The following is a 14106-nucleotide window of genomic DNA, read 5'->3' as shown; positions in this document are numbered from 1 at the left end:
GGGGGGGGAACAAAGCACCCACAGCGCGGAAAAAAAACGAAGTGCTTTGCCAGTGGCTAGCTCAGGCAGCCTTTTATTCCCTTATCTGGCTCCACCCACATCCTACTGATTGGTCCACTTTACAGAGAGCTGATTGGTCCGTTTTGACAGAGTGCTGATCGGTGTATTGACAAACCCTGAGCTAGACGCAGAGTGCTGATTGGTGCGTTTACGATCCCTTAGCTAGACATAAAAGTTCCCCTAAGTCCCCACCAAACTCAGGAACCTAGCTGGCCTCCGTCGGTGAATATTGCAGCGTGGTCGCGGCCAGAGCTGCCGGCTTAATCCCGCGCCGTGCACTTGCGTTTCTCCGGTCCTGGATGGTTGACTGGACCGAGCGACGTGGAGCAGGGGACGGTGCTCATCTGGGAGGCTCGGGCCGCGCGGGAGCCCACCGCGGGGAGGGGTGGGGTGTTCGGGGACGGTGGGCTTCAGGTCCCGAGACCTGCCTCGCGGGGAGGCAGCTGAGGCTCGGCGAGAACTCCAGCGCAGCGCCAGTGGGCCGGCACTGCTGGGGGACCCGGCGCATCCTCTGTTGTGTTGATCCGGGTAGTGAGCCCCTCACTGCTCTGGGCTGGCAGGGCTGGCCGGCCACTCTGAGTGCGAGGTCTGCCCAGCTCTTACCCGCGCTCGCCGGAACTCGCGCTGGCCTAGAAGAGCGCCGCGCGCAGCCCCGGTGCCAGCCCGCGCCTATCCCTCCATACTTCCCCGCAAGCAGGCTCCAGTCTCAGGCCAGCCCAGAGAGGGGCTTTGGCGGGTTGAAGGCTCCTCGAGCGCCGCCAGAGTGGACGCCGAGGCTGAGGAGGCGCCGAGAGCAGGGACTGTGAGCACTTTGCCACCTCTCACACACTGCTCTATCCCAGGCACTCTTCTGGAGACTGCCTTGCACATCCTGTTCTTTTCCTTCTCCCTGCGTCTCTGTGAGCTTGTTCATTTTAAAAGGCCCAAATTATTACTGCAACAGGCAACTTCCAGACTCATACTGCTACCTTGGCTCTGAAAACCAGTCCTTTATTTTCAGATTTTTTTTCAATAATATCTTCACTTGGATGTCATGTCATATTGAACATGACATTCATGTGTTCATCTGGCAAACATTTTTGAGCATCTACTCTGTGCTAGTTTTGAAGATAAATTAGTGAACAAAGCAGCAACAGCCCCTGCTTTCAAGAAGCTCAAAGTTCACTAGGAAAGGCAGAGATCACACAAAGAAGGCATATAATAAAAGAGAGACACAGGTGTGCAGAATACTGTCAGGCCCCTTCTCGTCTTCCCACCATCAAGTCTAAAAAGCTGCCGTCATTAGCATCCATTCTCCCCCACTAACATCGGAGTGTTGGTGTACTGTGGCTCTGGCACCCCATCCCACCCCTCCTGCCTTCTTCATGGGCTTTTTCCCTTCCAGTTTTTACTTCTTCCTCTACAGGGTCCTTCCCATCACCAGCCAAATAAGCCCTAAGCGGTATCCACAGGAAGCACCCAGAGGAGAGTATTTTTAAAAAGTAGATTCCCAAAGGCCTGGCACGGTGGCTCACGCCTATGATCCTAGCACTTTGGGAGGCCTAGGTGGGCGGATCACGAGGTCAGGAGTTTGAGACCAGCCTGGACAACATAGCGAAACCCTGTATCTACTAAAAATACAAAAATTAACCAGGCGTAGTGGAGCACACCTGTAATCCCAGCTACTCGGGAGGCTAAGGCAGGAGAATAACTTGAACCTGGGAGGCAGAGGTTGCAGTGAGCTGAGATGGTGCCACTGCACCCCAGCCTGATTGACAGAGTGAGACGCTGTCTCAAAAAAATAAATAGATAAATAAAATGGAGAGGTCCATTGGATGCAGTGGTTCAGGCCTGTAATCCCAGCACTTTTGGAGCACAAGGTGAGAGGATTGCCCAAAGCTAGGAGTCAGAGACCTGCCTGGGCAACATCACGAGATACTGTCTCTATAAACAAATAAAAAAAAATTATCAAGTTCCTCAGGCACTCCTGATGTGGTCCAGGGACACACTTTGGAAGGCTCTGCTCTGCTTAACAGACCCCCACCCACATCTTTTCAGCCCTGCCCCCATCAGCTCCTCTTCATCACCAAGCCTCTTCAAACAATCCCCTACAAACACTATCTTCATGTCCTTATCGCATACTCTCTGTATGTTTTTTTCTGCAAGTTTTACCAGAGCAATCCATGTATAAAGAGTCCAGTAGTTCCATAGACTTATTGCAAAAACTAGCAAGGATGCACCTTGCCCCTTTTCATGTCCGATTCCTGTTCTTCAGAGGAAACGACTTTTAACTTTTAGCTTTTTATCCCAGTATTTGCATGTACAGATTTAAACATCGTGTCCATATTGTATTGCAATACATAGATTTTTTTTAATGAGACCTTAAATTGCATCTTTTATTGAGCTAAAGAATATTGTAAGGCTCAAAATAGCTTCCTGTCCCAATTTCACCTCTGAAAGGACTTACTAATTTAAATATATCTACTATGAACTGAACAGTGTCCCCCCTAAAGACGTTTAAGTCTTTTTTCTATTTTTTTTTTGAGACAGGGGCTTGCTGTGTCATCCAAGCTGGAGTGTAGTGGCACAATCATAGCTCGCTGCAGCCTTGATCTCCCAGGCTCTAAGCGATCCTCTCATCTCAGCACTCACCCCTCCCAGAGGCTGCCACCATGTCCAGCTAATTTTTTTTGTTTTAAATTTTAGTAGAGACCATGTCTCACTATGTTGCCCAGGCTGGTCTTGAACCCCTGAAATCAAGTGATCCTCCTGCCTTGGCTTCCCAAAGTGCTGGGATTATAGGCATGAGCCACAGTGCCCAGCTCATATGTTGAAGTCTTAATCATCAATGTGACTATATCTGAAGATAGGGTGTTTAGGAAGTAATTAAAGTTAATGGGGTCAAAAGAGTGGTGCCCTAATTTAATGGAACTGTGGTCTTATCAAAGGAGAGAGTTCTTTCTGTCTTCACTATGTGAGGACTCAGCAAGAAGGCAGTCATCTGCAATCCAGAAAGGAGCCCTGACACGGAACCGAGTTGTCCAGTACCTTAATCTTGGACTTCACAGCCTCCAGAACTGTGAGAAAACAAATTACCATTGTTTAAGACACACAGTCTGTGGTATTTGCTATAGCAGTCCAAGCTGACTAAGACAGTATCCAATATCATGGAGGGATACATTTTCTTTTCAAAACAAAACCAAATTTTTTTTAAATTCTAATTTTTAAAAATCAGTGAACTTAATTTTAGCAATAATCATAAAATAAAATGCAAAGGAAATTTTGTAAGTTATATGACCCAAGAGAAAAGAATATCCATACCTATTGTTTCATTTGTTTAAGACATAATTTATCTAGAATTTGGCTCATAAGTTTTAAAATAAACTGTATGAAAACTTGACAGTGCATTTACTGTTAACTCCTGCTTATGTTTTAGGAAAGCTCTTATGGAAAGAAAAAAAATGCTTTCCAGGTAGCAGACACAGATAGGTTATTTGGAGAACTGATAACTAAAATTAAAGTCTTTTTTTTTTTCTCAGGTGATCCACCCACTTGAGCCTCCCAAAGTGCTGGGATTACAGACATGAGCCACCATGCCCAGCCTTAGAGTCTTTATTAGCATTCAAAACCATGGATGCAATAAAGTGTGGAGTACTCTTAAACAAGCTCCATGTCCATGAAATGCCATGTCAGAATTTTTCCTTTCCTTTTTGCATAGCAAAATACTTGCACAATCCCAAATATTTGTCTTCCTGAGCAACAGTGATAAAGTTGATGCCACCAGGCTTGGCCAAGGTAGCTGTTGATTTTCCTTTCTTCCTCCTCCTCTTCTCCTCCTCGTTTTTCTTCTGATTCTTCTTCCTCTTCCTCTTCTCTCTCCCTCCTCTGCTTTCTCCTCCTCCTTCTTCTTATTTTCTTAACCATGATAAAATATACACAACATACAATACACCATTTTAACCATTTATAAGAGTAAAGTTTAGTATCTAAGTACATTCATGTGGTTGTACAATCATCCCTGGTGATTTCTTCCTGCTTCTGTGTCCCAGAACTACTAAATTCACGCTGAGTTTAGCATAATCATTGCCCATGTACTTGAAAAGTGGAGTTACTGACCTCTGATGCGTAACTTGGTCTTGCTGGGCAAACCCTTCTGGAAGCTGTTCTAGCACAGCTCAGCTGCCACTTCCATGGACTCCTGCTATGCTGGAGCTCTCCTGACACAGCTTTCCCAGCGACACAGTCATTGTTATGTAGAGGAGCTAATACTTGAGCGGCTATTTTCTTACAGTTGGATAACTCTGTTTCCTTATAAATATTTTTGTTTCTAAATAGAGAGTGCTGTCCCATCAATCCTGCATCCTTATACTAGCAATCCTGAGGCTTTTCCTAACAATTCAGCCGCGTGTTGAAGCATTCCACACTTTTAAATGCATTGCTGTTTGTTGGTATAATTATACAGCCTTTTCTGGGTCTACATTTTCTCTGAGCTTTCCAGCTTGCTCCAATGCCTCTGAGGTTGCTGTGTCAGGGCTGCTGTTTTTTTAGATCCATCACAGGCTGGTGGTTTCTGTATTTCCTTCAACATTGTGCCAACTAGGTTGGGCGTGGTGGCTCATGCCTGTAATCCCAGCACTTTGGGAGGCTGAGGTGGGCGGATCACCTGAGGTCAGGAGTTCAAGACCAGTCTGGCTAACATGGTGAAACCCCATCTCTACTAAAAATATAAAAATTAGCCTGGCGTGGTGACGTGTGCCTGTAGCCCCAGCTACTCAGGAGGCTGAGGCAGGAGAATCACTCAAACCTGGGAGGCGGAGGCTGCAGTGAGCCAAGATTGTACCACTGCACTCCAACCTGGGCAACAAGAGTGAAACTCCGTTTCAAAAAAAAAAAAAAACCAAGAAAACATTGTGGCAACTTGCTCAGAAATGCTGCTTTTCCATATTGGGAAGGGCACTGTCAGAATACGGCTTCCACTTTAAAAAACCAGTCTGCAGGTATTTCTTTGCTTTAGGCCTCTCATTTCTCTTTTGGTCCTGCACATGGTCCTGCATGGAGGATGGGAGAGACTTTTCCTTTTGGACCCTGAAAGAGTCCCAGTCAGCTATGCATAGGTTTTTCATTTTGGACATCATCCGTTTACTTATTCATGGTTTGTCTCCCTTATTTGAATATAAGCTCTGTATCCACTTTTCAGTCACTGTGTCCCATGCCTGGCACATCATGTGGTCCATAGAAAGTTCTTAAGGAATATGTTTGAATAAATGATTGAGGAGGCCTGGATCCAGAGACTGTATATTAGAGAGAAACCAAGATTAATCCCCCAGGTTCTTCTCTAATCCCTTCCCAGTGCTACCACTTGATCTAGTACTTTATACTAGAAAAGTAAATAAATGAAAGTAAGAAAGACAGGAAGGAAGGGAGGAAGAAAGGAAGGAAGAAGGAAGGAAGGAAAGAAGGTAGGAAGGAAGAGAAAGAAGGAAAGAAAAAAAAAAAAAAGTGAAAGGAAAAAAAAAAAAAAAAAAAAAAGAAATCTTCTCAAGGACTTTTCCCCCTGGTATTTCCTTGTGTCTCTTTACAAACTGCCTAACTCATCAACTCATCAACCTTGACCACCTCAAGAGGCTGGACAAAATCTGGCCTCCTGTGAATTACACCCTGGAGCCCTGGGATGGTACGTGAGAACCTGCAGGCTCTCCTCAGGCAGGAATCGTGTGCTGAACGTCCCAAAGAGTGATGGAGGGCTTGCACCAGAGTGTCTCTGCTCAAGCTGCCCTCTTATGACCTCCTTGTCACTTCCACCCAGACAAGGGGATTCTTCTGATCAGTCCAGATGACCTGGATGAGGTTTTCTTTCTTTCTTTCTTCTTTCTTTCTTTCTTTCTTTCTTTCTTTCTTTCTTTCTTTCTTTCTTTCTTTCTTTCTTTCTTTCTTTTCATTCTTTCTTTCCTTTTCTTTTCTTTCTTTCTTTTCTTTCTTTCTTTCTTTCTTTCTTTCTTTCTTTCTTTCTTTCTTTCTTTCTTTCTTTTCTTTTCTTTTCTTTTCTTTTCTTTTCTTTTCTTTTCTTTTCTTTTCTTTTCGGAGTTTGCTCTCTTGCCCAGGCTGGAGTGCAATGGCATGATCTCGGGCTCACTGCAACCTCTGCCTCCCAGGTTTAAGCGATTCTCCTGCCTCAGCCTCCTGGTAGCTGGGATTACGGCATGTTGCCACCACACTCAGGCTAATTTTGTATTTCTTATTCAGTAGGACGGGGTTTCTCCCACGTTGGTCAGGCTGGTCTCAAACTCCCAAACTCAGGTGATCTGCCCGCCTCGGCCTCCCAAGTGTTGGGATTACAGGTGTGAGTCACTGTTGCCTGGCCCCTGGCCTTTTTTTTCGATGAGGTTTTCAAACCAACACAGTTTCCCCTAATCTGGTGAGATCCAATTATCCTAGTGTTATAAACACAGAGAGATAATGTGGAGCCTCCTTACATAGTTAGGTTTCATTTCCCCAGGCAAGTACAGTTGCCAAAAAAAACGTTGTGCGGAAAGGACAAAAGTGCCAAGCAGATTGATTCAAGTGACTCATCCACTACAGAAGCATAGCTGAGTCAGCAACCGGGCCCTTAGCTGCCAGAGAAAACTGCAAATGCTGCGCCTCTAACATACCATGATCCAAATAAAAGGTTAACGACACCAGTAGTTCTGCTGATTTAAAGAACAAGAAAGAGATATGCATAATGCTCTAATTAAATTCAAAAATATAAAGGTGCGGTGTCATATTTGACTTAAAAAATGATTTTCAGGGAGGACTATTACCCCAGGGCCCACCACAGCCGTTTGAGGCCATGGTGGAGTCTGTGTCCACAATGGTTCAACCATGGGCTACGAGAAGTACCTCGACCTCTGAGATCATTCCACCGCCTCCACCATGGGGACTGTTGTGACCTCCATAGGTCAGAAGCCACACAGCTATTGTTGCAGGCCTCTGAGTTACCCACACCCTTCCACCACAGCATCTGTGCCACTGTGGCCTTACTACAGCTCTGAGAGCAGCACAGTCTCCGGCCACCAGCCTCTAAGATCATCACGTCATCTACAATGTCTGTGTCAGCCACAGCCTCCAGCACCAGCCTCTGAGATGCCACCATGAGCTCTGCAAACCATCCCAGGTCTCCTCCACAGCGTATGAGGACCATCAGGTTCTCCACGCAGTGGTCTGAGCCGTAGACAGTCTCTATTCCCAGCGCTGAGTCACCCTGGCCTTCACCACGGTCTTCTAACACACCACATCTTCCACGGTAACACCTGTGCCCACCACAGCTTCTACCTCAGCTCTAAGAACACAAACAGCCTGTTGAGTCCACCATGTCTGAAACTACCATTGCTGCCATCACAGCCTCTGAGGACAACTACAGTCTCCACTGGTAGAGTCTGTGCCCCAACACAGCCACTCCAACACCTACTGACACCCACCACAGCATCGTGTCCACCACAGTCCCTAAGAACAACACACCATCCGTGATATCATCTACCCCTCCACAGCTCCCAACACAGCCTCTAACACCATGACCACAGCCTCCGAGACCACCATGACCTCTACAATAACATCTCTGCCCACCACAGTCTTCACCACAGCCTCTAAAATCACTGCAGGCTCTGAGACCCCCACAGCCTCCCCCCACCGCAGACTCTGAGACCGCTACAATCTCCATAAAAGCCTCTGGGACAACTGTAGAGTCTGTGCCCTCTACAGCCACTCCAACACCTGCTGAGACCACCACAGCATCTGTGCCCACCACAGCCTCTACCATGGGCTCCGAGAACACCAGATGCTACACAGTATCATCTGTGCCCACCACAGCCTTCGCTACAGCCTCTGAAAGCAGCACAGGCTCTGAGACCACCACAGCCTCCACCTCTGCCACTGAAGCGACTACAGCCATGACCACAGGCTCTGAGACCGCTATGGTCTCCACCAAAGCTCCTGTGACAACCACACAGTCTGGATTCTCTACAGTCACCATATACAGTCACCATAATGCCTGCTGAGACCACTACAGCGTCTGTGTCCACCACAGCCTCCACCACACTCTATCAGAATACCATAGACTCCATGACCAAGTCTGTGCCCACCATGGACTCTACCATAGCCTCCAAAAGCACCACTCTCTCCACGATAACATCTGTACCTACTGCAGTCTTTATCAAAGCCCCTGAAACCGCCACAGGCTCTGAGATCACTCTGGCTTCCATCACAGCCTCAGGAACCACTGTAGTCTGTGACCACATTGGCCTCTAGCAAAGATTCTGAGATTCCCACAGCCTGAATGATAACCTCTGTGCCTACCATAGCTCCCACCTCAGCCTCTGAAACTACTGAGGCCTTCTCCACAGCCTCTGACATCACCACATCCTCTTTCAAAATATTTGTGTCCACCACATCCTAGCCTCCACTATGGCCTTTGAGGCCATGTCAGCCTCTGAGACCCCCGCTACCTCCACAATAGTGTCTGTGCCCACAACAACCTCCACAATAACCTCTGAGAACACTGCAGAAGTTTTGTCCATGATGGGCTCTGAGACCACCACAGCCTCCACTACAAGATCTGAGACCACCACAGCCACTGAAACCTCCACGGCTTCCCTCACAGATTCTGAGACCCCTACTGCCTGCATAATAGTATCTGTGCTCACAGCAGCCTCCTCCACAGACTCTGAGACCACCACAGCCTCCACTACAGTATCCACAAGCAACATGGCTGCGAGCACAATCTCTGAGGTCACTTCGGGGTCTGGAAGCAGCATGTCTTCCACCACAGGCTCTAAGACCACCACGCCATCCACAGCAGTATCTGTGACCTCCACAGCCTTCGCTTTGGCCTCATCGCCCTTCTTGGCCTCTACCACAGCCTCTGGGGCCACTGCAACCTCCACCACTGTCTCTACCACTTTTGTGCCCACCAAGGTCACTGACATTTCTACTCAGACCATCATCAACACAGTTGTGTCAGGTACTAAATGTGTGCGTCTTCTCTGATCACACACATTTTAATTCCGATGGCAACCACCAGCTCTTCACCTGTTTCTATCATCTCTGCCCTGTCTCAAGTCAAGCCTGTACACTGTTAGGTATCATTTCCTGGAGGGCTCCTAGAGGCGAGGTTGAGAGTGTGACCCATGAGGAGATGCACTCGAAAAGAACTGCTTGAATTTTCTAATTTATGTAAACAGAAATCTGGAGAACAGGCATTAGAATGGATATGAAGGGTGTGGAATAATCATGGAAGGAACATAGAGTTAGATCAAGCTGAATTTATTGATTTGGTCCCACTAAATAAGGACTCTGCATTTAATGTTGCAGCTTGGGGAGTTTAAAAGGGTTCTAATAGTTTATTTGCTCAGTTAGCTAAAATATGGATTAAAAGATGGCCCATTGTGAGCAAGCTGGAAACGCCTGATCTCCCTTGGTTTAATGTAGAGGAAGGGATCCAAAGGCTTAGGAAGATTGGGATGGTGGAGTGGAGTAGTCAGTTTAGACCTACTCATCCCAGCTGGGAGAGTCCAGAAGATATACCCTTGACCATGTTTTGTGAAATAGATTTGTGAGGGCAGCACCTACATCTCTGAAAAGTCCTGTAATTTCTCTTCTCTGTATGTCAGATCTAACAGTGGGAACCACAGTCAGTCAACTGCAAAATTTAAATACAATGGGAATAATTGGATCCAGAGGTGGCAGCAGCCAAGTAGCAGCACTCAACCATCAAAGGCGAGGTGGACATAGGTGACATAATGGACAGCAGAGGTAAAGTGGCAATCAGACTAGTCTAACTCATGTAGAGCTCTGGCATTGGCTAATTAATCATTGTGTTCCTAGAAGTGAAACTGATAGGAAGCCTACTGCATTCCTACTTAATTTATACAAGCAGAGAACTTCTAGGTCAAATGGACAAAAGACTAATTTGAATTATGAAAACAGAAAATCTCGGTCCCTCAACCAATTTCCAGACTTGAGCCAGTTCACAGACCCAGATCCCCTTGAATGAGTAGGAGGCTGGGTCCCCTTGAGGAAGGACCCCACTGCATTACCAACAATTTATGCAGTGAATCTTTCTCCCATCCTTCCCCAAGAAGACCTCTGGCCTTTTGCCAGGGTAACTGTGTATTGGGGAAAGGGAAATGATTAGACATTTTGAGGACTACTGGACACTGGCTCTGAGCCGATGTTGATTCCAGGAGACCCAAAATGTCATTGTGGCCCTCCAGTTAAAGTATGGGCTTATGAGGCCGGGTGTGGTGGCTCATACCTGTAATCCCAGCATTTTGGAAGGCCAAGGTGGGTAGATCACAAAGTCAGGAGTTCAAGACCAGCCTGGCCAACATAGTGAAACCCTCTCTGTACTAAAAATATAAAAATTAGCTGGGTATGTGGTTGCGCCTATAGTCCCAGCTACTTGGGAGGCTGAGGCAGGAGAATCACTTGAACCCGGGAGGTGGAGCTTGTAGTGAGCTGAGATTGTGCCACTGCACTCCAGTCTGGGCAACAGAGCGAGACTCTGTCTCAAAAAACAAAAAACAAAAAGCAAAACAAAACAAAACAAAAAACAGTAGGGGCTTATGGGGGTCAGGTAATTAATGGAGTTTTAGCCGAGGTCTGACTTACAGTCGGTCCAGTGGGTCCCTGGACTCATCCTGTGATCATTTCCCCAGTGCCAGAATGCATAATTGGCATATACTTAGCAGCCGGCAGAAGCCCCACATTGGCTCCATGACTGGTAGGGTGAGGGTTGCTATGATGGGAAAGGCCAGATGGAAGCCATTACAGCAGCCTCTACCTAGAAAAATAGTAAAATAATGATAATAATAGTCACATCCCTGGAGGGACTGTGGAGATTAGTGCCACCATCAGGGACTTGGAAGATGCCGGGGTGGTGATTCCCACCATATCCCCATTCAGTTCTCCCATTTGGCCTATGCAGAAGACAGATGAATCTTGGAGAATGACAGCAGATTACCGTAAGCTTAACCAAGTGGTGACTCCAATTGCAGCTGCTGTACCAGATGTTGTTTCATTGCTTGAGCAAATTAACTCATCTCCTGGTACCTGGTATGCAGTCATTGACTTGGCAAATGCCTTTTTCCCCATTCCTGTCCATAGGGCCACCAGAAGTAATTTGCCTTCAGCTGGCAAGGCCAGCAATACACCTTGACTGTCCTACCTCAGCGGTATATCAACTCTCCGGCTTTGTGTCATAGTCTTATTCAGAGAGAGCTTGATCACTTTTTGCTTCTGCAAGATATCATACTGGTCCATTACGTTGATGATATTATACTGATTGGGTCCAGTGAGCAAGAAGTAGCAAACACACTGGACTTCTTGGTGAGATATTTGTGTGCCAGAGGATGGAAAATAAATCTGACTAAAATTCAGGGACCTTCTACTTCAGTAAAATTTCTAGGGGTCCGGTGGTGTGGGACCTGTTGAGATATCCCTTCTAAGGTGAAGAAGTTGCTACATTTGGCCCCTCCTACAACCAAGAAAGAAGCACAACGCCTAGTGGGCTTACTGGGATTTTGGAGGCAACACATTCCACATTTGGGTGTGTTACTCCAGCTCATTTATTGAGTCACCCAAAAGGCTGACAGTTTTGAGTGGGATCCAGAACAGGAGAAGGCTCTGCAACATGTCCACGCTGCTATGCACGCTGCTCTGCCACTTGGGCTATATGACCCAGCAGATCCAATGGTGCTTGAGGTGTCAGTGGCAGATAGGGACGCTGTTTGGAGCCTTCGGCAGGCCCCCATAAGTGAATCAGCAGAGGCCTCTAGGATTTTGGAACAAGGCCCTGCCATCTTCTGCAGATGACTACTCTCCTTTTGAGAGACAGCTCTTGGCCTATTACTGGGCTTTGGTGGAAACTGAATATTTGACTATGGGTCATCAAGTCACCATGTGACCTGAACTATCTATCATGAACTGGGTGCTTTCTGATCCATCTAGCTATAAAGTGAGTTAGCTTGCGGCAGCATTCCATCATCAAATGGAAGTGGTATACACATGATCGAGCTCGAACAGGTGCTGAAGGCACAAGTAAGTTACATGAGGAAGTGGCTCAAATGTCCATGGTCTCCACTCCTGCCACCCTGCTTTCTCTTCCCCAGCCTGTACTGATGACCTCATGGGGAGTTCCCTATGCTCAGCTGACAGAGGAAGAGAAGACTAGGGCCTAGTTCACAGATGGTTCTGCACGATATGGAGGCACCACCCGAAAGTGAACAGTTGCAGCACTACAGCCCCTCTCTAGGACATCCCTGAAGGATAGCGGTGGAGGGAAATATTTTCAGTGGGCAGAACTTCAAGCAGTGCACTTGGTTCTGCACTTTGCATAGAAGGAGAATGATCAGATGTGTGATTATATACTGATGCATAATCAGTAGGGGATTTGACTGGATGGTCAGGGACTTAGAAGAAGCACGATTGGAAAATTGATGACAAAGAAATTTGAGAAAGAGGTATGCGGATGGACCTCTCTGAGTGGTCAAAAACTACGAAGGTATTTGTATCTCATGTGAGTACTCACCAACGGATGACCTCGGCAGAGGAGAATTTTAATAACCAAGTTGGTAGGATGACCTGTTCTGTGGATACCATTCAGTCTCTTTCCCCAGCCAACCTTGTCATCGCCCAGTGGGCCCATGAACCAAGTGGCCATGGTGTCAGGGATGGAGGTTGTGTATGGGCTCAGCAACATGGACTTCCATTCACCAAGGCTGACCTGGCTATGGCCACCGCTGAATGCCCAATTTGCCAGCAGCAGAGACCAACACTGAGCCCCCAATATGGCACCATTCCTCAGGGTGATCAGCCAGCTGATTACTGGCTTGACCTCTTTTATCATGGAAAGGGCAGAGGTTTGTCCTCACTGGAATAGACACGTACTCTGGATATGGGTTTGCCTATCCTGCATGCAATGTTTCTGCCAAGACTACCATCTGTGGACTCACAGAATGCCTTATCCACCATCATGGTATTCCACACAGCATTGCCTCTGACCAAGGCACTCACTTTACAGCTAAAGAAGTGTGGCAGTGGGCTCATGTTCATGGAATTTACTGGTCTTACCGTGTTCCCCATTATCCTAAAGCAGCTGGATTGATAGAACGGTGGAATGGCCTTTTGAAGTCACAATTAAAACATCAACTAGGTGACAATACTTTGCAGGGCTGGGGCAAAATTCTCTAGAAGGCTGTGTATGCTCTGAATCAGTGTCCAATGTATGGTACTGTTTCTCCCATAACCAGCATTCATGGGTCCAGGAATCAAGGGGTGGAAGTGGAAGTGGCACCACTCACCATCACCCCTTAGTGATCCACTAGCAAAATTTTTGCTTCCTCTTCCTGAGATATTACACTCTGCTGGCCTAGAGGTCTTAGTTCCAGAGGGAGGAATGCTGCCACCAGGAGACACAACAACGATTCCATTAAACTGGAAGTTAAAATTGCCACCTGGACACTTTGGGCTCCTTCTACCTTTACGTCAACAGGCTAAGAAGGGAGTTACAGTGTTGGCTGTCGTGATTGACCCAGACTATCCTGAAGAAATCAGTCTACTACTCCACAACGAAGGTAAGGAAACGTATGCGTGGAATACTTGAGATCCTTTAGGGCATCTCTTAGCATTATCATGCCCTGTGATTAAGGTCAATGGGAAACTACAACAGCCCAATCCAGGCAGGACTACAAATGACCAGGACTACAAATGACCCAGACCTTTCAGGAATGAAAGTTTGGGTCACTCCACCAGGAAAAAACCATGACCTGCTGAGATGCTTGCTAAAGGTAAAGGGAATACAGAATGGGTTGTAGAAGAAGGTAGCCATCGATACCAGCTACGACCAAGTGACCAGCTGCAGAAAAAGCACTGTAACTGTCATGAGTATTTCCTCCTCCTTTTGTTTAAAACACATTTGTACATGTATACACTTGTACTAAGAAAATATCTTCATTTCATTTCCTTTCTCCTTCATTATGTGGCATAAGATTTATTGACTTCACATCAGCATTTAAGTATTGTTAACTTTATGTA

This window comes from Rhinopithecus bieti, unplaced genomic scaffold, assembly GCF_001698545.2.
Source record: "Rhinopithecus bieti isolate Rb0 unplaced genomic scaffold, ASM169854v2 scaffold_64503, whole genome shotgun sequence".
In the NCBI taxonomy this organism is placed as follows: Eukaryota; Metazoa; Chordata; class Mammalia; order Primates; family Cercopithecidae; genus Rhinopithecus; species Rhinopithecus bieti.
This window is presented reverse-complemented; position numbering follows the sequence as displayed.